The sequence below is a fragment of the Pectinophora gossypiella genome, chromosome 5, assembly GCF_024362695.1.
Source record: "Pectinophora gossypiella chromosome 5, ilPecGoss1.1, whole genome shotgun sequence".
NCBI classification, from domain to species: Eukaryota; Metazoa; Arthropoda; class Insecta; order Lepidoptera; family Gelechiidae; genus Pectinophora; species Pectinophora gossypiella.
In genome coordinates this window covers 1,829,524-1,855,576 of record NC_065408.1, presented here as the reverse complement: position 1 = coordinate 1,855,576, position 26,053 = coordinate 1,829,524, and the positions used below count along the sequence as shown (strand labels likewise).

The 26,053-nt window shown below is 38.0% G+C and overlaps 1 protein-coding gene across 4 annotated transcripts in view; it reads left to right on the top strand.

The window, feature by feature from the left end:
- The window catches only part of LOC126366622 (cardioacceleratory peptide receptor-like), a 478,107-nt gene that overhangs the window by 370,613 nt on the left and 81,441 nt on the right, over positions 1–26,053 (top strand). For 2 of the 4 annotated variants that reach the window (XM_050009807.1, XM_050009804.1), the window contains exon 1: positions 18,165–18,745. The exons of the other annotated variants lie outside the window; for them this stretch is intronic. The gene's annotated coding sequence lies outside the window, so the exon portion shown is untranslated. Of the gene's footprint in view, positions 1–18,164; positions 18,746–26,053 lie in introns of those variants that run through there. 4 annotated transcript variants of the gene reach the window in all.

Sequence of the window (26,053 nt, the reverse complement as noted above, 5' to 3'; positions counted from 1 at the left end):
TTCTTAGTTTGATTAGGCCATCGCAGGCTGATCACCTGATTACTTAAGTAAGTAGTCGTTCGATGAATTATGTAAGGGGCCTACGACAACTCAATAGTAACTTTGACACCTGGGTTGATAAAGTAGGTCATTGACCTCATAACTCAAACGAGAGAAGATTTAATTTCAAGAACCAAAAATCTGTAATACAAAAAGTAATAAGTGAAATATATGCTAGTTCCTGTGGATTCACGGCCTTAAACTCTGGGTTATCCAAAGGGAAGACAGTGACGTCCAATTTCGCCAGCTCGCTTAGTATGCTGATGAGGTTGTGTGCTCGTTGTGCCACTTCTAATGTTTGTCTTTTATCCTTCCTGTGGTCGTTATTATTATTCGAAAGAACACACATTACAAGTAAATACTCCAGTCTGTGTACAACATTCAACCAAAAAGTAATTCCGTGAAGGTTGTACTATCAGCCAGTGTGAGGGGAACACCCAACAGATATCGACGTACCCTTTCGTTGTTATTTCTCTCCTAGCGCCTTCATTGCCAAGGTCTTCGGAAGGCCGCAGAAGGGCGAATGACAGATAAAACTAAGGGCCTTTACACACAACGCTCACCAACATTACACGTCGCAAGTATTTGTAACTTTATGACTGTAGCTTTAGGTAATTTAGGTGTAAGTAAGTAGACTTTACATGGGCCGTGTCAGGGGCCTTTGGCGGCTCAATAGTACTCCTGACACCAGGGTGATTAGGTTAGTGATCCACTTTATAACCCGCACGATAGAGCATCGATTTTTAACTTTGAAGCAACATTAGCACATTCAAACCTCAAAAAAGGAGAGATGGAGAAATTAGGTGACTACCGCAAATTTGCTCGATGGTAGCGATTAGAGCGTTCGGCTTGTGTAGTGGAAGTTTTAGGTTCGATTTCCGTTGGCGACGCGTTTAAAAATCTCTTCGTCAGCCGGGTCTTCATGACAACCGCGCCGCGCGAATTATACCAAGCGCTTGGACCAATAAACGATACGAATGCTATCTACGTAGATGGAGGTAAAACGGCTATTGGTTGAAGCGCCAATATAATGCGCCATTGTCATGCAGACCAGGCTGATTGTTTTAACGAATTTTAATTATGGTAACTAATAGTTGATCAGGCTTGGCATCGGCGAGGATTGGGTTGTAGTATACCTCTGCTTCACCTTCCTATATATAAGTACGCGTACATGTCATGAGCAATATAATATACCCACTTTAGGACTCTGTGGCACTAACATAATATTTGACATTTAGTGAGACTTACGGTTTCATTTGTCAAAAAAGTTAATGTGACATGGTACTAAAGTGTATACATATTAATGCTCGTGACCGTACACGCGTGACGCTTTATCGTTTTTATTGGGTTTACAATATAAATGTCCCTCTTGTAAATTCAAGTTTTGCCCAACGGCTGGGACACTATGCTCGGGCTAAAATCTATAACACAGTTGCTAACCACTGTGACATCAAATTTAGCACTGTTAGAGCTGCAAAACTCTCAATTATAACATGGTTAAAGTCCCTTGACTATGATGATACGGAATCACTTTTACATCTTTGCATCTAATATCTTCTACCTTCTTTTAAAAATACTCGCGTAACATACTAGTTCGTTCATAACATACGTTCATACAAACTCACCCTTACACCCATACATAAATTGGAAAAACGTACACTCTCACATACATAAATACATATGCACTTATTTTGTTACTGACTTATTATCGCTATGATTACTTCTACTATTAGACTCGCATGCACTAAACTCGTATACTCACACATTCATATTGCTACTTAACACACACCCTTCGCTCTAATACTTAGATGTAAGTTTAGTTTTAAGTTTCCTTTGGCAAACTATGCGCCAACATCACATGTACCCATTTTTTTACGGTTTCCCAAGATACAGGCTCCGCCTAGTTTGTTCATTTGGATATATTTTTAATATTAAGTACTCATCCTATTTTATGTGCCTCATTTGTATTGTTTTCTGGTAATAAAAACATTTTTCATTTCATTTCATGTTATGTTGGTCAGTCCAACGCTCATCATAATGGTATGACTTGTTAGAAAGAACACAATCCCTCTTGTCGTGCGTTGTGTACGAAGTGCCTTATACTACTATGAAATGTGTACCTACTATGAAATACGTATGTGTGTGTGGAAACAAGGACAGAACGAACGCTGATTTATTTGTCTTATCTTTCTTGTGTGGATGTATTGTTTTGATTTTATGATATATGTTCCACTTTGGAAATTGCTTGTCATGTCTATCTATCTAAATATAAAATACGTTTGAGCTAGTTCTTTAAATATTAGTAGTTACGTGAAGGCTTCATAATGATCTGAGTAACATAACTAATACTTTAATGCACAAACACGAAAATACAAAACAAAAGACAAATAGAATGAGTACAATAGGAGGCCTTATTGCTAAGTAGCAATCTCTTCTAGGCAACCTTTAAGTATAGGAGATATTAAAGTAAGAAGTAAGTAGTAATCGTCAAAGCTTGACTGATAAGTGTGATAACTATCAAATCCAATATAGGTACATAACTCTTAACAAGCAGACAACTATTTGAAAGCCCTTTATAGTTTTATAAGGGCCACTTCCCAAAGTCAACTCCCCAAATTGACGACTATTACTAAGAAATAGGTAACAAGAAAAAGGTAAGTACCTATTATTGCTCAATCGATTCTATTTTATTTTAATATTGATACACAAATAATATGACATACAAATAATAATAATAATATTTATTCAGAAAAAAGGTAAAATTTTTACATAATCAGCATTGTTTTAAGTTTACGCGGTTATTATCATAATTAAATCACATAATAACGGGTTCATACCGCGTTTAAATGGGGATATCATCTCATATTCCCATTTAAACGCGGTAAGAACCCGTTATTATTTATAATCAACATTACATTTTTAGTGTAAGTTTACAATTTTTATGTATACGTTTTTACAATAAAATCATCATCAGCCGTACGACGCCCACCTAAAATACCAGATAATATTTTTTTGTCAGAAAATAAATTTAAAGCTCATGTGAAGCTTACTTTATGTAAAAAAGCTTATTATAAGATTAATGATTAGCTAAATGATAAAAATGTCTGGTATTGAATGTGTTCCTCTAGTTATTAAATAACTTGTAATGTAAACCCTCATTGATTTAAACGATGTGTTGCTGACGTAAATTCAAAAATGTTACATTGACCTTCAACAAGTTTATCCATGATAATTACGTTGATTAAATTTCTGATTTATGAGTTAGTAATAATATCCTATGTACGTGTATACATGTAAAAGCAATGAACAAATGAAATGAAATTTGTTAAATAACATTAAATATTGGTAGTATAAATACACCACGCAGTCAGTGCTAAGATAAGTATTAAAAAGTGGAACGGGTTGCCATCTCAAGTGTTCCCTCCTTCTTACAACATGGGGTCCTTTAAGCGAAGCGTACCTAGTACATACTGGCCGTATGGTAGTCGCAATTGATTCGAAACTGACTCATTGCGTTTCTTTTCAGTTGCTACTGCAATTAGGGCTTCTCTATGTTTACCATCAGGCATAGTTGAGCCAACATACTTGGCCAATACAAATAAAAAAAAAATAGGAATTATTAGACCCTCTGGCGCGAGGACACCATGGTGGCACAACCACAGTCGCACTACCAACAAAATGTATACAATAGTATGACCACTACCTGCAAACCAGAGGGATAGAGGCTTCGAGCATACAGGCGCGATTGTACTGTTAGAAAAGTATATTTGAATTCCTTTGAACTAATTTCGCTTGAGACAAGCCATAAAGAGTTTACAAGAGCAAGGGTTCAAAGTTTATTGGTCAATAAAAATGAAATAAAATTGGAATAAATTCGAACAACTCAGCGCCAACTCATGAAAGACGTGTAAAACTTATTTTATTGAATAACTTATTTGTTCTCTAGAGTTTTGATAAATACTCACTTACTATAAAATAAATTAAGTTAGTAAAACATTGTTCAGCCCTCGCGGCACGGCAATCGAACCGGGCGCGGCGCGAATGATATCGAAAGCTTCGACCAATAACCGAACGACGTTTTTCTACGTAGACAGAATGCGCTGCGCCTATTGGTCGAAGCGCTTGATATACTTAATATGTGAAGAAAAAGACAGCGGATGTGAAATATGTACGGTCTTGTCTAGAAATGCGTTTACTTAATAATATTATCCATTTATTTCTCTACTTACTTTAGAACCCTGTCGCAATAACAATTTATGGAATGTAGTGAGACTTTGTTACAATTTGTCAAATATATTAATGCGATATGACCGTATATACCTAGTTAAAAATTTAGATACTTTTTATCGCATGCAACGAATAGCGTTTTCATCAACCATTATGATTTCAAACACAACATTTAAATGATTTGTTTAATTTAGGTATATTGTTTGGATTCATGTGCGCAAATAAAGAATTTTCAAGTTCCTTACTTATCTATAACGCACCGAGCAACAATACCGCTATTATTTTCCATTAAACAAGAAAGTACTTACGTAAAACAATAAAGTGTTCGCGGTTCCAGTTTTAGTACTCGATCATAAACCAGATTCATCGTTGAAGACAATATTCCCTTTCACACGTGGGAGAAAAACCGCAGAACATAAATCAAAATTTTTCAGGTTCAGTATTTTTTTATACATTGTTTTAAGTTTACGCGGTTATTATCATAATTAAAACACATAATAACGGGTTCTTACCGCGTTTAAATGGGGATATGAGACTCCCGATATTTCGACACTGTTGCAAGTGCCATGATCACGGGATCGGGATCGGGTGGTGAAAAAACGTGAGGACACAGTGAGTGCGGTTTATCGTAGTGAGTTTGGTGCGAGTTCAGATGGTTCCGAACATTCCGATATCAAAAACATAAACAAGCGGCAAAGAAAGAGGGTAGACAGATATGTATGCCCGTAGAAAATTATGGATCTACCTACTCCACTCCAATCTCATCAGTCATCCCGTGATCATGGCACTTGCAACAGTGTCGAAATATCGGGAGTCTCATATCCCCATTTAAACGCGGTAAGAACCCGTTATTATGTGTTTTAAGTATTTTTTTAGGTTCAGTATTTTTGGTATTCTAAAGCATTCTTCACTTCTTGTCCCAATGGGGATATAGTTGTGAGCTTAAGTTATAATTATAATGTTTCTTCACTTCTTGGAGGGAAGTTGGCAGAGGTGTAAAGCATCTTACACTCACTCCTCGCCAGCTATGTTTTAATAGAAAACACAGTCATTAACAGTCCAGTGATACATATACGAGACATGACGGACTAGCTCCATACGCCCGTGACCCATACAAGGGTCACTAAGAAGCGACCAGGTACGGACTTGGATTCCGGGTAAATGTTTAATGAATGCTACTGTCCACATGTTTGAAGACTGAAGTGACTGAAGGTTAATAACTTTTACTAAACTTTTCTTTTCCTTTTTTCGTAAAATAATCAAAAATACCTGTTTATTAAGCTTTAATTCTTCAATAAACTAATATAACATATAAAATTGAAGTATATGCAGGACTTAGAAGGAGGACTTAGGAGTATTATTGATTGATTGATTGACTTACAAGGAAGTAAAAAAAAATGTATGGGGACTGTCAACGTGTTCTTCTTCATCTATCGTGTTGGTTGTGAGGTGGATTACCAACCCCATCAACCCTGGTGTCAGGGTTACTATTGAGCCGCCAAAGGCCCCTGACATGGCTCAAGTCATGGTCATGGTCAACGTGTTAAGACCCATGTAGTGGGGGCGAGCCTATAGCCTTTATTAACCGAGCTTAAATCCTACAAAACCACGTGATATCAATTTTCTATTCCAACCCAAATATGTACTCAACTTTAAAAAGTCGAAATCAGTGGTTTAGAACACAGTGAACGAGTGCCCTCTGCACCGGTCCCCAGGTGGCATAGCCGGGCTGCATTGTGTGACGGATGCGGCAGAGACTTGGTTAGGGGGGCTTAAGCTGGATATATGATCCACGCAGGATATTTTATTTTTGGTGCCATACGCAATAATAATAATAGTGGTTTATAGTCCGACCCGAGATTCGAACCCGCGACGCTACGAAGTAAGTCACGCGCTCTCCAAACACGGCTATCGCGGATTTTATCCAACTAGGAAAGAATTAAAAAAAGAAGTTAAACTACATCTACCTACTTAAGTTGCCGCGGAGCGAGGGACTCTTTTTAAAAAGTAAAAATTGAAGTTTGAATTTAAACTTTTAATGCGTTCTCTACAATGGTCAACTTAAGACTAAACTTACGAACTAATTCTATAATCTAAGAGAACAATGAGAAGAACAATACCTCCCGGTAGTTCGGGCTTATCTATAGCTGAATGCGCAGGACGGATTTTGTTCGTCTGCGCCCGGAGGTCTGCGAATGCGCTTCATGCAATACTTGGAAAGCTTACGTCGGGCCTCTTACAGTACCCGCGGTAGGTCCGGAATACATAACTACCTACATCGTCACTTAACATCAGGGGCCTGTTTAATAATACTTACAATTGTAAATTACAACGACAATTTGATGTTCATTACGTAGCTAATATGAAACTGCAAAATATTCGTGATCACACACTCCGCAATGTACATCAAATTGTCATTGTAATTTACAATTGTAAGTTTTATTAAACGCGAGCCTATTATATTTAAAAAATAAACTTTAAGTCAATCTGTCTCTACTTTTAGTGGTGGTGGTTTTAAGCTTCATACTTTATAAGTTTGTATTTATGATCGCCCGAATAATGTCTTACTAACACTAGTTTATAAATCGTTTGTACACTAACATTCTATGGACTTTGTCAGAAATAACTATTTTTTTAGTGTTTCGTACATTAAAAAAAAAACCTTCAATACATCACTCAGGTGTCTATACCTAACGTACAATGCTAAGTTTTCAATGTAATAGTTACAAAACAAATGAAATGAATGCTTAACGCATTTGGAGAAGAATACCTTCCCATATTAGGCAACGCAATTAAACCAGAACTAAAGGAAAACAAAATAGAAAATAAGTAATTGAAACAATAGTGAATGCTGCCCGCAGTACGTGTGACCTTACGTCAGACTATCCGACCGTGTTAAATAGACACACAACTCTGATGAACCGTATGCCAGTGCCAGCATACGGCCAATCCGGGTGGCTAATTCACCTATCAAATCGCATTCATGATAAAATGGAGGAGCTCGGTGGCGCAGCGGTAAACGCGCTCGGTCTGCGATTGTCGAAGTTAAGCAACTTTCGCCCGGTCGCAGGATGGGTGACCACAAAAAAAAAAGTTTTCATCTCGAGCTCCTCCGTGCTTCGAAAGGCACGTTAAGCCGTTGGTCTCGGCTGCATTAGCAGTCTTTAATAACCATCAATCCGCACTGGGCTCGCGTGATGGTTTAAGGCCCGATCTCCCTATCCATCCATTGGGAAGGCCCGTGCCCCAGCAGCGGGGACGTTAATGGGCTGATGATGATGATAAAATGAAAGATTCTCAAACTGTGAATATCACTTTTATTAAACTTGAGACACAAGGTTAGAGGTACAATTTACATAACCTTACAGCTCAACTATTCGAAACTAACTGCCTGCCCGACTGACGACCGGTCTTCTTCCTTACTTTTTCCACCTTGACCCTGTCACTCTCAAAATAAATTGTTACCAGTTCAAAACTAATAAAACTACTATTATAATTATTTATTTTACGTAATCACGAGTGGTCGATCAAATAATTTAAAAATAACCGAAATCATGACAGTAACATCACACAAAGGATCGAAATGTGTGTGTGTGTGATTATGGATATTAATCTGAAATAAATTGAATTGAATTGAAAAAGGACGGTATGAATCGGTTTCGATACTGATTCCCACAGTTCTGTGTTTATTTTTGCGGCTAATACATTCCGTGTGAAAGCATCTAATACCAAATTTACAGGCAGTTTGACTTCAAGTTTAACTTTTACAAGTTCGTTGGCCACTCTGTCAAACGCTTCCGTTAACACTTTCTTGAGTTTGTGAAGAAACTGATGGTGAGAACTTTTACTTCAGAGGCTTCTGTGAAAAGGGTTAATGGTCTGTTTTGGCGCTTTAAGATTGTCGGTTAAAACAACAGACAGGGCAAAGTTATTGGGGGAAAAATGAGATGCTGGTTATTATAGTAGTATGTAATATTATTAAATTGAGTATTTATCAAAATATATGTATAGGGTTAACTTTAATTTACTTGTATTTATTGCTTGTTGCGCCATCCCGCATACATGTCTGGTAAATATTTGTTTCCTGGTAGTGGTTGCTTGGAATACATTTCTCTAGAGCAATAAAGCCGCCCAAGTTGCACTGTATTCATGTGGTATGTCTGATTGTTAAAATCAAGATCTGCGCAATAAAGTGTATGTGTGATTTGATGGTTTGGTTATGTACTTACACTTTACGGAATTGATGCAATATTAACTCATTCATCAGTCAAAACAAAACATCAACATATATGGATGCTTATTTATCTCCAACGTATTGTGTTGGGTTTCAGCTTGGGTTCTTGCCAGAACTTGTTAGACAATTGGATAGTGTCGGCACAGAATAAACAATAAGTAATACTAACTATAGAAGGGACATTCTCCGCCCCGCACTAATAGGAACCTGAAGCAAGCTGGACATACCTCACCAGATACGGGCCTTTAGCACACGCGGAATGTCTACTTAGTCGCGCGACCATCTCTAAAGTAGAGGATATGTTTGCCTCGTGCGCAAAGTTATAAACAGTTCAATACTTTTGGCACAAAAAACTAGTTTTCATTCTGCTCTCACGTTTAAACTGTTGCATACAATTTCGTTCAACTTTATATTAAATTTCCGCCGTTGACCTAAAATTTTAATTAAAAATTCCTTTCAGAGAAACTTTAATTTTATAGTATACATTGTATGTTAGTGAAGTCTAGACTATGGGAATGAGTAGTTGACGTGATTGGTTGAAGCCGAGAAAATATGAGTTTTAAGTTTAAAAATAAAGACTGCTTACACGCAGCCTCCTTTGGCCTTTGGTTTTGGTTTCATAACCATTAACCTGGCCCCAGGGGGGACAAAGTCATCTTCTCTGACATCCACTGGGACAATTCCTGTTCGGCGCGTCCTTGTCGCGGGGTTAGGCGCCTCTTACGAAACAGACACGTGTCTGAACATTTTAGCCCACTTAGCGCGGCTTAGTTGAACCACTACTAAAATATCACTCATAAATGAGTACTAGTTTTATATTTTATTATTATTTTTCTGTTCTTTTTACATTTCTGTTAATAAGTAATTTCGTGTAAGTTTATTTTTTTTTCCCTACTGTTTTTGTATTGTTACTGTGGCGTCCTTTTTTCCGGCTAAGTAGTCAATGGCATTTGCGGCAAACCTATAATATGTCACGTCAAAAAAAAAGCTGTGGCGTCCTCCAATAATAAATACTTTCTTTCCTTCTTTCTTTAATCAATTTCTGTACCAAAAGTGGCTGCAAATTATCTTCTGGTTACGTGTGTCTCTACACAAGTAGGGTTTACGTGTGTGAGTCTATGTGTGTGTGTGCAATGTGCATGTAACCAATCAACTAGAGCCAAACTAAAGTACTGAAATCATGTTCGGCAATTTAGGTCCTATTACCAACTGTGACGAGGGTATAGCGGTCATTATAGGACTGTGAAGGTGATTAATTATGTGGTTATGTTAACTGACTCGGCTTGGGGCCATTTCGTTTGTGAATAGCGGAGAATATTCAATCTATATGTAAATATATAACCTATATCTAACCTATACGTATTAAACAGAGCGTAAATAAAGTCAGTCTGTAAGTGAGTTAAAATGTTGTACATAAACAGCCTATATACGTCTCCTTGCTGGGCACAGGCCTTCCCTTTATCAACCGGAGGGGGTATGGAGCATACTCCTCTACGCTGCTCCACTGTGGTTGGTGGAGCTGTTTTACGGCTAATAGCCGGGACCAACAGTTTGATATGTCCTCCGGAGAATCGTCTTACTTTTTCGGACAATCAGGTAATTCAAACCAACAATGTCCTATTTATCTCCTTATTATAGGCTTATCACAAAAAATGCTTTGTGGTCCCTAGTTTGGTTAGGACATTACAGGCTAATCACCTGACTGTTCAAAAGTAAGATGATCCGTGCTTCGGAAGGCACGTTAAGCCGTTGGTCCCGGTTACTACTTACTGATGTTAGTAAGTAGTCGTTACATGAGCCATGTCAGGGCCCTTTGGCGGCTCAATAGTAACCCTGACACCAGGGTTGATGAGGGCGGTACTCTACCTCACAACCTACACGATAGAAGAAGATCGGCTTATACCAGGTTTACAGGTTGTTACCGGCTATACAGGATGTGAGAAGCTGCAGTAGTTTTAGGCGGATGAGACGTTCGTTATGTAAAAATTGACGATTCAAAGTGTAACTATGTTACCTACTGAATAAAGATATTTTTGAATTTAACTATTCCTAGTATAATTTTGAAATAAAGATGGAATTTTTATTTGTAGGACTCGGAAGTTTCCGCACGAGGACGCCAGCTGTCACTAGTGCGAAAGTTGTAAGTTGACGTATTCATGAGTTATATTATAGCTTCACTAGAAAAAAGCCTGGCGTGAGGGCACTGAAGTGTTAGTTTATTTATAAGAGACTTGTAGAAATAAAAATTATATATTTTTCCTGGGAAAAAAAATCTTTGCTTTGCCTGAGCAAAGCTGTTGGGGAGCGGAGAGTTACCGTTCTGTGCGTATTTTTCCTTATTCTATGCTATAGACGAAGGAAAAATATAGAACTGTATTTTTCTTTGTATAGGTATTTACCTTGTAAGTATCTACAACCGTATCTATCCGGCAAAGGTAACTCTCCGCTCCCCACCAGCGGTTGAACTAGGTTTACCTCACCCCCTCGGTCTTACTTTAGACTTCAATCGTATTGACATCAGACGTCACACGGGCAAGATGCGCGTGTACGATAACGTCAATGTGTAGTGTTTGTGTAATACGAGGTGCTTCGAATGAAGTGTCCGGGGTGTAAGTATCTAAAGTTTTAGTGCCCTTGGATTAAATAATCGTACAATGGCCCCGATTCCTGCAGACACGTCTTAATTTTATTTTAAGTTATATCCATCATTTTTTATCCGCCGAAAAGAAAGGGACGGATGATTGACATCTGTTAATTTTAAAATGAATGAATAACCTGGGCTAATAAAATATGCATCTCGCTGGTAACCCGTTTGACGTGTGCTGTCAACTTAATTCTGTCGGATTATTGGCCAATATTAAAATTTGAGAGGGATTTGAAAATTCCCGCTTCAAATTGACGTATGTTCTACAAATTCCGTCCCTATCCTTTACGGCGGATAAGAAAATGACAGGTTTAACTTAAAATAAAATTAGATGGTGTATCCGCACCATTCACTAACTTAATAATAATTGTAACCTAATTTGACAGTACTAAAACAAGCTCTATCTCTTTCTTGTGCCTGTAGTAAATAAAGGATGGCACTAGTTTAAGAGGTGTCAAACTAAAATTAGGTTTACTTTGTATGCGCCAGAATAGCTCACGTCTATATCCAATTGGGGTAGTCAGAGGTACATCCATCGCAAGATGAACTAAGTACCCACACGTCACCGAGCTTTCTGTTAGACCACACTCCACGTTAGTATGACCTATATAATCTGTGCCCGAGTTAACTTATGCCTGCGAAACCATCTTAGTTTTCAAAGTAATATTCCTAAACTATAAGTCATAGGTTTAAACGATTTCTCATGTGTATTTATTGCTTCACAGATAAATTAACCTGCCCTCATCGTAGATTAGAAACTTTGCTTAAGTTAGTTAGTTGTTTTAGATCGACAACACGAAGTTTCCGTTAGTGAAGACGGCCTTATAGTTGGAGGCTTTACTTGTAATTGACACAACATAATATAATATAAGCCTTTATTGGGCGTGACGGGCTCTTCTTCTTCTTCTATCGTGTGGATTGTGAGGTAGATCACCAACCCCATCCACCCTGGTGTCAGGCTCTTTTTACATAAAATTAACTTATAGTGTCTAACATTTGCTTTTTTCTTAATAGTACTTTTTGATTTACTGACCTCTTCTCTTTCTTTCTTTTTCCTTTGCATCAGTTTACCCTTGCAAAAGGGCCTTCCCTCTCCAGTTGACACAATATACATAAACATAAATAGCGTTATAAATTACCTACCATAGCATGGTGGGAAATCCCTAAATCCCAATTTTGCGACAGGAATTTCCACTTGATATCAACTCAGAATCAAAGTCTGAATCATCGCCCTCAGTATTTGCTATGGTGTCACTAACACCCTGTATACACTCACACTTCGCCAGGTATGTTTAAGTCCCATGTCATATGGCATATTGCCATTCATTCATCATCATCATGAGCCGGAAATCGTCCCCTACTCGACACAGACCTGTCCCAAGACTCGTTACAGTGACCGATCCTTGTTGCCCGCATCCAGCGTTTGCCATTAACCAGGCACAAATTCTGAACGTGATACCAATTACCTATGATCCAAACACGAATTTAAACTCAGGCGAGGCGAGGGAATTGATCAGAGAGATCGGCCGGAGACTCAAAGTCAGAGGGGGTGACCCTAGGTCTGCGTCTTACCTGGTCCAACGCCTGTCAGTGGCTGTGCAACGGGGCAATGCCGCTAGTGTAATGGGTTCGGGACCAGGTCAGATTCAGAACACTTAAACGCCTAGTTGGACGTGACGAAGTTACGTATTACGTATGTTTCTGATTATGCGACAAATTGTATTATTATAATAAAATTGTGACCTGTTTATTTTTTATAGTTTTAAAATAATTAATTGTAACTTTTAATTTTAAATTGACATTATGTATAAAATTTTAACTCATAAAAAATCGAAATCATAGCTTCAGATCTCGAGCTAAAATTCTAGGCTGTGTTACAAACAGATTTGTAAAGAAATAGGTAAGTTTTAAAAAGATCTCTAGCCGCTTTCAGAGGGTTTAAAAGCCATATTCTTGTTACAAAGTTCCTTCAGTTTACGGGCAGTTATAAATTGCTAAGCCTACCTCCATCGCCGGCCATTTTTCTTTTGTCTACAGGTGGTTGGCCATCCGACGTGTTTAAATGTTTCTTTGTCTCCTCTCGGGGATCACGGATGAGAAATAGGGGTGATACTGTAGTTTTTTTTTTGACGTGACTTATTGTAGATTTGCCGCAGATGGCATTAACTACTTGGCCGGACGATACTGTAGTGAATTTGTGTCTTTTTCTTTAGTAACTTTGCTACGATAATCAAATAAATAAATATTCACGTTTAAAATAAACCTTTTCTAAGGACATCTCCAATTTGGTCAATGTAAGTCCTTCTAGGTCTTCCTCTGCCAGCCCTACCATCAACTTTCGCTTTAAGGTTTACTACGATCTACTCTAAACCGGCGTGCGTGTATGAAGCGATTGATGAATGTGGAGGAAGCAAGAGAAAATAAAAAAAATATACGGTCGAATTGAGAACCTCCTCCTTTTTTGAAGTCGGTAAAAACAAACTTATCGATTCCGACAAAACTTATTGAATCGATCGATAGTTCACGTTGCGCATGTTAGCCCTGCTGTACAGTCATGAGCAATATAATGTACCCATTTTAGGACTCTGTCGCACTAACATATTTGACATTTAGTGAGACTTACAGTGCAATTTGTCAAAAAAGTTAATGTGACATGGTACCCAAGTGTATACATATTAATGCTCGTGACCATACTATGGAATAAACCCAAAAACATTGGTTCAAACAGTGGAATGCACAGATAGAAATGTGACGAAATATATTTTATCCTATCTTATGGTTTGGAGTGCTATTTCCATCCATTTTGTTTATCTATTTCGCCTGATAAATAAAAATGTTCATCTATCTACTAAGTTTCGCGATAAAATGCTTTAGATTAAAATTGTGCCTAAAAGGGACTGAAATTTCAACCTATGCGTCTATACTATCACCGGGTGAGAGCCAGCGCTCCCCATTTGTGCGGCCAAGTAGTTAATGCCATTTGCGGTAAGACGTCTACACATGGCGATCAAAAAAGCACCTTTACTAAAATATTCTAAAATATTATAGGCCACTGGGGACCAACTTCGACCAACAGAAGGACAGTAGGAAGTTCTTATCATTATCCCGTTTTTCACAGAGTCCGCTTACCTAACCTGAAGATTTGACAGGACCGGATTTTTACAAAAGCGACTACCTGTCTGACCTCCCAACCCGCGAAGGGAAAACCAGCCCAATACAGGTTAGGGCGGTTAAAATGGTCACATCGAAATTTATCTAAGAAAGCAATATTGCAATTTGACATTTGCGCATATAAAAGTAAGTGCAAATAGCAATATTGCTTTCTTAGATGAATTGCTTCGATGTGGCCATTTTAACCCCCTAGGTCATATAACTCCGGTAAAGTGGCTATGGAATTTGAGAAGCAGTAGAGCTACCGTAGATACTGTTTACAGGAGTAGTAGTAAAAGTGAGTGGAGTTGAACTGACGACAGCAATTCTCATACAAAATGCGCGTTAGTACCCTTCCAACCTCTCTCTTCTGTTCCTTGAGCTCTATACAGGCACTGATGTTTAAGAATAAGAATAAAATAAATTGATTGCCAGTAACAGATAAGATACTTAGTCTTTTTACGCATTATGGGCAAGTACTTAACCACAATCTCACCTGATAGTATACATAACATAAAATAAACAGCCTATATACGTCCCACTGCTGGGCACAGGCCTCCCCTTAATCAACCGGAGGGGGTATCGAGCATACTCTACCACGCTGCTCCAATGCGGGTTGGTGGAGGTGTTTTTACGGCTAATAGCCGGGACCAACGGCTTAACGTGCCCTTCGAAGCACGGAATCATCTTACTTTTTCGTACAATCAGGTGATTCAAGCCTGAAAAGTCCTTACCAAACAAAGGACAGTCTCACAAAATGATTTCGACTATGTCCCCATCGGGAATCGAACCCGGACTTCCAGATCGTGAGCCTAACGCTCAAAACCACTAGACCACGGAGGCTGCTTAGAATACGAAATGTACTTATAGACGATGTGGCTGAGAGTGGGACATGTTTATGCTTACGCGCTTTCCTAGAAAATACCTTTTCCTAATTTCCTAAAATTACTTGCTTTGAAAAATAAGTCTTTATAAACATAACGATGTGACAATAGACTTAGAAATTACGCTTACGCGGATGTGTCAAACACTGAACATAATGTCCTTTCATTTATAAGCAAGATGATCCGTGCTTCGGAAGGCACGTTAAGCCGTTAGTCCCGGTTACTAGTTACTGGTATAAGTAAGTAGTCGTTACATGAGTCACGTCAGGGGCCTTTGGCGGCTCAATAGTAACCCTGCCCACCAGGGTTGCTCACAACCCACACGATAGAAGACAGGTCCTTTCATTTATAAGCGTTTTTATAAACACCAAAGCAATGGTTTACGTTCATTCGAGCTGTAAAGGGTCGAATTTATGATACCGGTGCCTTTTTCTGACAAGTTAATCAGCTCAGGCGATTGTGAACGATTCGCGAATCCAGTTAATTGGGAGCGATTGAGCGTGGCGACACCAAGAGCCTTTGTTCAACGAAAATTGCTGTTTTAATTGAACCCTGTTCTGAATAAGCTTTTGCGTTATAGTTTAGAAAATTCATTTTTATTTATTTTTCTTAATTCAATATTATTATTGCTTTATGAACTGAAGGAAGAGAATTTTGTCAGGATCGATCCTGACAAAATTCAAATGCAGCTCCATAGTGTTAAAATGTGTGTGGATTGATTATTTCCCCACTCGTAGACTGTATTAAAGAAACGCTGGTTGTTTTGCCACTTCGCATATAATTTTAGTAGGTAATTACAAAGGTTACAAACACGTCCGACAATAAGAGAAGATCGATGAATATAAAATTAATTAAAAAAGTAAAGAATTATTATTTTTTATAACCTTTTTAAGGTATTTTTATGTTGCAATTGTCAACACATAGTATGTGCTTACTTCGATGGGAAATATTCCTTAGTTTATGTATGTACCTATATTATTATTTTATAGCGAAATGAAAGTTTTTTTTTATATTTTTATTATTATTTTTAAAATTGTTATTTTAGCTACATAATTTGCTTATGTATTTAATTATGAAAGATAAAAAAATAGACTTTGGAAATTGATTTTGAATTTATGTTTAGATGACAAATGATTAGCACGTGCTTAGCGGCGAAGGAAACCATCGTGAGGAAAACCACCTTTCCAAGAAACGCGTTTCGGGGGGTAAGTGACCTAACCGGGATTGGGTTGGTTTTGCCTTTGGGTAAGAAGGTCAGTAAGTCGGAGTACTCGCGCACCAAGGGTTCCGTAAAAAGAGCCGAAAATTAACGAAAACCATCGATTTTAAGATTTTTTTTTTTAAAAGTTCGGAGCTCTAAAAAATCCCTTCGTTTTATACGTAAAACGTTTTATTTTTTTAGTAATACTACAACACGTATGCGATATATGTACGGTCACGAGCATTAATATGTATACACTTTGGTACCATGTCACATTAACTTTTTTGACAAATTGAACTGTAAGTCTCACTAAATGTCAAATATGTTAGTACGACAGAGTCGTAAAGTGTGTACATTATATTGCTCATGACTGTACAACATATGACTATAACTGATTGTTTTGATGCTATATTTTTATGAACGGATTCTAATCTTTACTGCACTGTTTATGCTTCACTGAAAGTACATCTTAAAATTCTTATTGCTTTGATACCAAAGTTACATACATACATACATAAACTCACGCCCGTAATCCCTAATGGGGTGGGCAGAGCCACAAGTAATCAAAGACAACTTGCAGCCACTGTTGATACGAAGTCCAAAGATGGATATGATGAACCTTATGGTGATAAGGGATCAGCCTATCGCCCATAACATTAGTCCATCATGTTAGAGGACACAATCCCTCTGTCGGTTTTTACGACATGCCCGGGAAGAGAAGCAGCTGAACGTGTTCTATGTTTTTTATATGCTCCCAGAACAGCATACCAAAGTTATGTAAGCATAAGAAGGAAAATATTTTCCCCTTTCTTTCAAAATTTATTTTTTCCCTTTACATATCTCGTGACATACGCCTAACAATCCACAGTGGATCAGTGTGATAAAGTATTATGCTCTTCAACCCCTCCGATTTATTGAAGTAAATCCTGCGCCCAGCAGTGGGATCTATATGCTGTGTTATATGTATATAAATTGCTATCTCAATAGAAATACGTGTAAAGAGTTCCAATTGGAAAGTCTTAGCAAAAGTATGAGAAAAATTGTAAGATAGCCTTCAATCATCAAATAATGAAATAGCGAAAGGTGTATAATTATATCTAATAGTCCTTCAGTATTTATTTTAGCTATTAGTATTTTTACTAGATAGACCACTAAATACACGCCTCGGAGTCTTTACCGGGTCAATTTAAGGAAAATGTTTTTAATGCAAAAGGTTTCAAAACCAACTAAATAAAGAATATTGAATATTGAACTATCATCATCATCATCATCAGCCCATTAACGTCCCAACTGCTAAGGCACGGGCCTTCCCTATGGATGGATAGGAAGATCAGGCCTTAAACCATCACGCGGGCTCAGTGCGGATTGATGGTTATTAACGACTGCTAATGCAGCCGGGACTAACGGCTTAACGTACCTTCCAAAGCACGGAGAAGCTCGAGATGAAAACTTTTTTTTTTGTGGTCACCCATCCTATAACCGGCCTTTGCGAAAGTTGCTTTACTTCAACAATCGCAGACCGAGCGCGTTAACCGCTGCGCCACCGAGCTCCTCCCTCTAATATTGAACTATACTACCCCAAATATCTTGCCTAAAAATCCTTAAAATCCGTATCACCAAAGAGCTCAACTCAAGAGCAACTTAGAGCCTTCTATTTAAGAAAATCACGCCACTAATCGTATTTCCGTGACTAACGTTCCCACGCAGATTCGGTAGAATTTTCAATTACGACTGTAGTATACAAGTTAGTATCCCGGCTTCAGTCGCGGATTTGCTGTCTGACCGTCGAACAGAGAGCACGCATCGTCGCGAACGAACCACGAACTTTCACGACACGATTGGTACATTATACAGCTACGTTTATAGTGAACTTTATTAAATAATTAATTTATAATAATAATAGTGGTATTAAGTTTAATAAAATAATAAAGAGTTATTTTAGGTAGAGTTAGTTTCTATTTAGTGAAAGTACAGCTCGGTGTTAAAAGTGTTTGTGAAACGTTTCAAACTTAATAGTGTTGTAAATGATCAGTGTTTAATTATAAAAGAAATGTGTTTAAATAAATCGAAGCATTGAAAAGTTCCTGCTAATAAAACCACAATTTCAGTGAAGACAAAATTGATTATTAAGAAAAATACGTTTTTTTTCCAACTAGAAAGTGGGTTCATAATCTTCAAAGTAGAACTCTGGGCGGGATTACAAAAGTTTATCAACGAGTGTTATGACAAACTTTATGAATAAAAGTTCCTAAGTAACTGGCGAACTTACCTGGTCTCTTAATTCTAAGTACACATTAAAAAAGTAGATGGATGAAGACTTCAACTCGAGTTCTGACAACATTAGGGACTGGAGCAATTTATTCTTTGTGAGTACCTATTTTATATAATTTTATTATTCATATGTAGTCGTTTCATGAGCGATGGGCCTTTGGCGGCTCAATAATAACCCTGACACCAGGTTTGATGAGGTTGGTAATCCACCTCATAACCCACACGATAATAAGAAGATACTTCAATTTAATATAAGTTCACGACTATATTGGGGTATTCAAAGATACATCCATCGCAAGATGAACCAAGTACCCATACCTCACCGAGCTTTCTGTTAGACCAACGTGATAGTGGTGATGAGCCGTATCGCTTTAATAATGGTGGTAGTGGAATTTATTTTATAAGTACATTTTTTATTTATTTTTTTCTCTCTATAGTATGTAATGAGTAGTCGTTACAAGACCCGTATCATAGACCTATGGCGGCTCAATAATAACCTTGACACCAGGGTTGATAAGGTCGGTCATCAACCTTTCGGCCCACACAAAAGAAGATTATTTATTTTATTCTATTTGTTATGTGACTCATCGTAGATATATATTCTATGTCATTCCCTATTTGGCTGAACAAATGGGGCGCGTTCTCACCCGGAGGATCACTACAAATAAGTTTTAAAAAAAACCTAATAAGAAAAGAAACATAAAACATAAACTGCCTATATACGTCCCACTGCTGGGCACAGGCCTCCCCTCAATCAACCGGAGGGGGTATGGAGCATACTCCACCACGCTGCTCCACTGCGGGTCGGTGGAGGTGTTTTTACGGCTAATAGCCGGGACCAACGGCTTAACGTGCCTTCCGAAGCACGGGATCATCTTACTTTTTCGGACAATCAGGTGATTCAAGCCTGAAAAGTCCTTACCAAACAAAGGACAGTCTCACAAAGTGATTTCGACAATGACCCCATCGGGAATCGAACCCGGACCTCCAGATCTTGAGCCTAACGCTCTAACCACTAGACCACGGAGGCTGTTGAAGAAAAGAAAGCGAAACCTAAAAAGAACCGACGGAAAAAATCCACTTGATTTATTCATTAACCCAGAATTATGAGCTGGATCATCCCCTTAAGTGTTCGTTACGATGTCACTAACACTATATAATATATTTTAAGCGTGACCGTTACCTATGTGAGTGCAAGCTTTGTTGACTTGTAATCAAAGGACGTAATAATATACGATCCCGATGACCCGATTACTCTATCCATAGAGGCGGCCAATTAGCTCGCGACACCAAACACTTCAGGACCCCGATACCGTGGTCGGTATCCGGCGTGGTCGCCGGCGTGGTCAACGATTTCCCTCAATAAGCGCTTATCGCTATCGACCAACTAGGGTGCGATTAATTCTTTCAAATATTTTTCCTCTGAGACGACGCCCTGAGTCGAGGTTCGCGGCCAACTGGGCACCCTCAGGCCTGTTGTCTTAAACGTTGTACCGGGTGAGAGCATTTCCCATTTGTCCGGCCAAGTAGCGGCAAATCTACAATAAGTCACGTCAAAAAAAGTTGACTTGTACATCACACTATCATGCTCACTTGTCCTACTGACACAAATAAGTGGAATCAAGCTAAGTAACTCTGCTAAAAGCATCACATACCGGGTTTACACGGCGAAGCCAGCTGTATACTACACTGTACTGTATTTGAAACCCTCGGCGTCGGATTACATGTTCCAGTCACATAACACTGTTATTTTATAGTTCCACTGCACAAACACACTAATCTTTAATACTCCGGGGTGCTCCGGGGCATCATAGGCCCGAGATATGGAAACAACATATAAAAATATTTATTTAGAAAACACAACAACATAAACAGCCTATATACGTCCCACTGCTAGGCACAGGCTTTTCCTCAATCAACCGGAGGGGGTATGGAGCATACTCCACCACGCTGCTTCATTGCGGGTTGGTGGAGGTATTTGGGCTAGTAGTCCCAATGGCTTAGCGTGCCTTCCAAAGCACGGAATCATCTTACTTTTTCAGATAATCAGATGATTCAAGCCTGCAATGTCCTTACTAAACAAAAGACAGTCTCACAAAGTGATTTCGACAAAAAAATATTCAGAAAAAAGTACAGAATTTTACATAGGTATTATTTTTTAGTGTACATTTTTTTACTGAAAAGAACATAGAAGAACGCTTGACTCTAAGGTCGCAGGTTCGAAACCAGCACGGGCCTTAACCAATGATTTTTCGTAATCGTTTTTAAATTCGTATTTAGATCATAAATTATCACGTGCTCAGCGCACATACCCGAGAAATGCGTTTCGGAGGTAATTAACCTAACCTGTATTGTGCTGGTTTTTCCTTTGACGGTTGGAAGGTCAGAGAGGCAGTCGCTTATGTAAAAGAACCGGACCTGTCAAATCTTCAGGTTAGGTAAGCGGACCCTGTGTAAACAGGATGACGCTAGAAAGTTTTTTTTTTTACTGAAAAAGCGTTTTTATACCTTATTAAGGATAAGTAACGCTAGGGAGGTGAGAAAGATCTTTATGACTAAAGTCAGGTATTGTAAGAATTTCCGAAGAACTAGCTTTCGTCTAAATAATTCAACATCATTTCGACAAAATTACTGTCATTTAACATCGTATGGAGGTGCCCTACTGGTCGGTTAAACAAATAGTCCAAGTCCTATAGAACACAACTACTGTTTATTTTAAAGTTCACACGATTTCACTAGAAGGATAAGAATTACATACTAGACACTACACATAAAGATAGGAAAGTTAGGCAACGTATATATACCACTTTCACCCCATAAAGCTTCCATAATATAACTGCTGTCAACCGGTTATATCTAGTTATAACCCGCTACGCCCAACTTCATCATAAGGGGTCATAAAGAGTAACAGCTACAATAAAAACTATTATTTTTACGATACATTCGCAGTTAATGCTGTGATATGGCAGTAAGTTGACGATTAACAAGTCCGAACTGATGGCTGACATGCAATATGAGCGTATTAGTAAGTAAAATATTTGATAAATATATGTGATTGTAAGCACGCATTCACACAGAAACTTACCGCTGCAAGCGCAATGTGGCTTCATAATATTATGGGTCGGGATTTGTCGAATGATGTAGGTGCGACTGTAAATAAGCGTTTGCTTCCCTTTGGGGCAAACTTATGCTGAGTCGTTTTACCCTTTCAAATAAATGCACAATATCTCACGCAACACTTTTGTCATTAATTTTATTTCTATTCTTTTGTGTAAATGTCTATAGCCTATAAGTGTTATCTTCAATGTTATGTTTTCGTTTTGTGTGCTGTTTGTTTGAATAAACGTTTTTTTTTCTCTCTCTCTCTCTCTCCCTCTCTCTCTCTCTGTCTTTATCTCTCTATAAGGAAAATCACCTAAGCGCCATTTTGAAAAATCATATTCTGATGTATTTTTCTTCAAGTAAATAAACTTCGACTTATGTAGATTTGGCGTGACTTATTGTAGATTTGCCGCAGATGGAATTAACTACTTGGCCGGACAAATGGGGAGCGCTGAAGGCTCTTACCCGGTACAACGTTTAAGACAACAGGCTTGAGGGTGCCCAGTTGGGCGCGAACTTCGGCTCAGAGCGTCATCTGAGAGGAAAAATAATTGAAAGAAGTAATGTCGATTAATTAGTGTGTCGATACTAATTAATCGACATTAATAGTGGGTTAGTGGGTCGATAGCGATAAGCGCTGATTGAGGGAAATCGTTGACCATGCCGGCAGGGTCGGTATCGGGGTGTGTAAGGATCGTAGTAAGTGGAATTCCGCGATGTCTGCCTACCCTAACTCGTAATAGGCGTGAACATATGTATGTATGTATGTATAAAGCTTGCGTTACCGCATTTAATTATGTATGGGCTTTACAAAGAACCACATCAATTATCATTGATTAAGTTAGGCGCATGTTACATGTCACTCAAATTATTTAAATTACCTAAATGCAAATGGCTAACGGAAATTAGTAATGTTGCCAACATAAATAGTGTTTTAAATCACAGTTTAATTATTTAAAGCTAGAAAAATATATTTAAAATCGGGTAAAAATGTGTTTATTTGTCGGACTTAATACCTACTTATGTACTTACCTACACAGTGTACACAGAAATACATATCTACCAACTGTAGTAAGATTTTCTTTATTAATAATATGTTATTATTACGGTTAGCATTTAGTTGACTTATCATTAAGTTCAGAATAGTTTTTACTTCCAAAATACTATGTAGAGTGTCAGGCCGAACAGCCAATAAAATATGTTAAATCTATTTTGGTTACCCGACAAAAATAAAAAGTTTTCTTACCTAATAAAACTTATTTTCAAAACAAGCACAATTAAATTACCCAGTGTTCTCATAATCGTGATATAATGAGGAATGAAGAGGCGCTTGAAGAAATTTCAAGTTTAAGCAAAATCGTTCTTAAGAATTACTTAGCATAGGTACTTCAGATGTTCTGTTTCATAAATGTTCAAAAGTTACTTAAGTAATTAAAATAAAAACAATTTAATACGTTACACGTTCCAACAAAGTGAGTAAACGCTTTAATACAATTAGTAAACAAAAAGTTATTCATGTAAATTATGGAACAATTAAAAGGGCTTAATTTTAATTGTTTTTCTTTGTGTTTAGGCACAGGCTTATTTGAAGATGGGGTAATTTCATTTTTTGTTTGTTATTGCAACGGCTTCCATTTTTACCGACTTCAAAAAAGGAGGAGGTTCTCAATTCGACCGTATATTTTTTTTTTTTTTTTTTTTTTTTTTTTTTTTTTATGTTTGTTCGGGCATATCTTCGTCGTATATGAACCGATTTTGATAATTCTTTTTTTGTTTGAAAGGAGATGTACCCAAGGGGGTCCCATGTCAAGGAAGTCAGGATCTGATGATGGAAGACCAGAGAAATCGAGGGGAATTTTCAAAAATCGTAGGAGCGACTAGTGCGTTTGTAAAGTCATATTGATCGGATCGCTCTTTAGGCTTCGGGAAAACTTCCCGACCTTCGAAAACTGGTCAGCATCAGGGAGACACCCTATGGCCTGGCAAAACTATACAACCTGGAGCAATTTTTCTTTCACGAAACGTATTTAAATCTTGATCAAATCCAAACGCCGGTGCAAAAAAACAAAATGGCGGAAAAAAAAGATGGCCGCCATACAAAATTTTGTCGATTTTAGAAGAAGCCCCTTTGGGTAAAAATAATGTATGGGGCGCTTACTCAAAACGTCATGTAGAGTACGGAAATACTTTCTGGTCACCAAAAACTGCTCCGCATCAGAGAGATACTCTACGGCCTGGCAAAACTATCGCACGTGAACCAATATTTCTTTCAGAGCACTTATTTAAATCTTGGTCAAATTCCATAGCGCGTGAAAAAAAAACAAAATGGCGGAAAAACAAGATGGCCGCCATAGACAATTTAGTTTTTTCAGAAAATGTCTCGGGGTATAAAATATATATCGGGGTTGTGATCGGATCGTCATGTTAAGTATGGAAATACTTCCCGATTTTCGAAAACTGCTCCGCATCAGGGTGACACCCTACGGCCTGGCGAAACTATCGCACCTGAACCAATTTTTCTTTCACGAAACCTATTTAAATCTTGGTCGAATTTAATGGCCGGTGAAAAAAATACAAAATGGCGAAAAAACAAGATGGCCGCCATACACAATTTTGTTTTTCCAGAAAATGTCTTGGGGTTAAAAATGATGTATAGGGGTGTGATCGGAACGTCATCTTTGAAAACTGCTCCCAATCAGGGAGACATCCTACGGCCTGGCAAACCTATTGCACCTGGATTTTGTTTGTTTCCACGACACCCATTTAAATCTTGGTCAAATTCTGTCGCCGGTGAAAAAAAACAAAATGGCGGAAAAACAAGATGGCCGCCATACGAAGAGGGACAGTTTCGAATAAACAGGACACGCGAGCTGCTTTAGCAGCGAGCGAACCACGCGAAATCTACTGTATCTATATGTGTGCGTGAGTGTGTATGATAGCAGCTTCCACTGACAACCACAAGTGTGTATGTGTGTGTGTGTGTGTGTGTGTGTGTGTGCGTGTGTCTGTGTGTGTGCGTGTGTCTGTGTGTGTGCGTGTGTCTGTGTGTGTGCGTGTGTCTGTGTGTGTGCGTGTGTCTGTGTGTGTGCGTGTGTACGTGCGCGTGTGCTCGTGTGCGTGTGCGCGTGTGTGAGTGTGTGTGTGTGTGTGTAAACATGTTCATCAATAATAATTGTGATCACTACTAATCATATATTATTATATATCAATATAAATCAGAAAATCTGTCTGTCTGCATCCTTGCTCAGTCTAACCATCACTTAAAATCGTAAAATAAAATAAAATTTTTAACAAAAAAAAAACCGACTTCAAACGCAAAACTAAAAAGCAATAAATAAATTTACTTCGCACAAAGTAATTAGTACGTATTTTCAATTAGTTAATTAATTTTATAAATCTGAAGTCGGTGCCAAGTAAATGCTACAACAACCCTACTACAATATCAAATTACTATGTACACACAATATTGTTTAATACCTATATCAAAGCAATTACAAAACAATGTCAAACAAAAAATTACAAAACAATCAGTATTGAAAAATATAAGAATCGGTACTTCGTTGTAGCATTTCCTTGGCACCGGCTTCAGATTTATAAAATTAATTAACTAATTGAAAATACGTACTAATTACTTTGTGCGAAGTAAATTTATTTATTGCTTTTTAGTTTTGCGTTTGAAGTCGGTTTTTTTTTTGTTAAAAATTTTATTTTTGTATTTTTTTTTATATGGCTTACCACCGTTGGTGTAACAGAAAGCTTGGTGACGTATGGGTAGGTACTTAGACCAGCTTACTATAGATGTACCTCTGACTACCCCATTGGGATATAGTCGCGAGCTGATGTTATGTTGTTGTTATTTTTATTGTATAGATCCAAAACACAACATACATAAACAGCCTATATACGTCCCAGTGCTGGGCACAGGCCTCCCCTCAATCAACCGGAGGTATGGAGCATACTCCAGCACGCTGCTCCAATGCGGGTTGGTAGAGGTGTTTTACGGCTAATAGCCGGGACCAACAGCTTAACGTGTCGTGTGAATCATTTTACACCCGAAACGCATTCGTCGGGAATATGGATGACCTCATGATGTTTTCCTTCACCGCTAAACCACATCTATGATCTAACGATGAATTCGAAAACAAAATCGTTAATCATTGGTTGTGGGATTCAAACCTGTGACGTAACAGTGAGTGTTTATCGTTCTTTCAATTGAGCTACCACAGTTGACATACCAACCAACATATTATATTATATTAAATTTTGCAGCGAACTACATCTAAAAGTCGATTTGCCTTAAA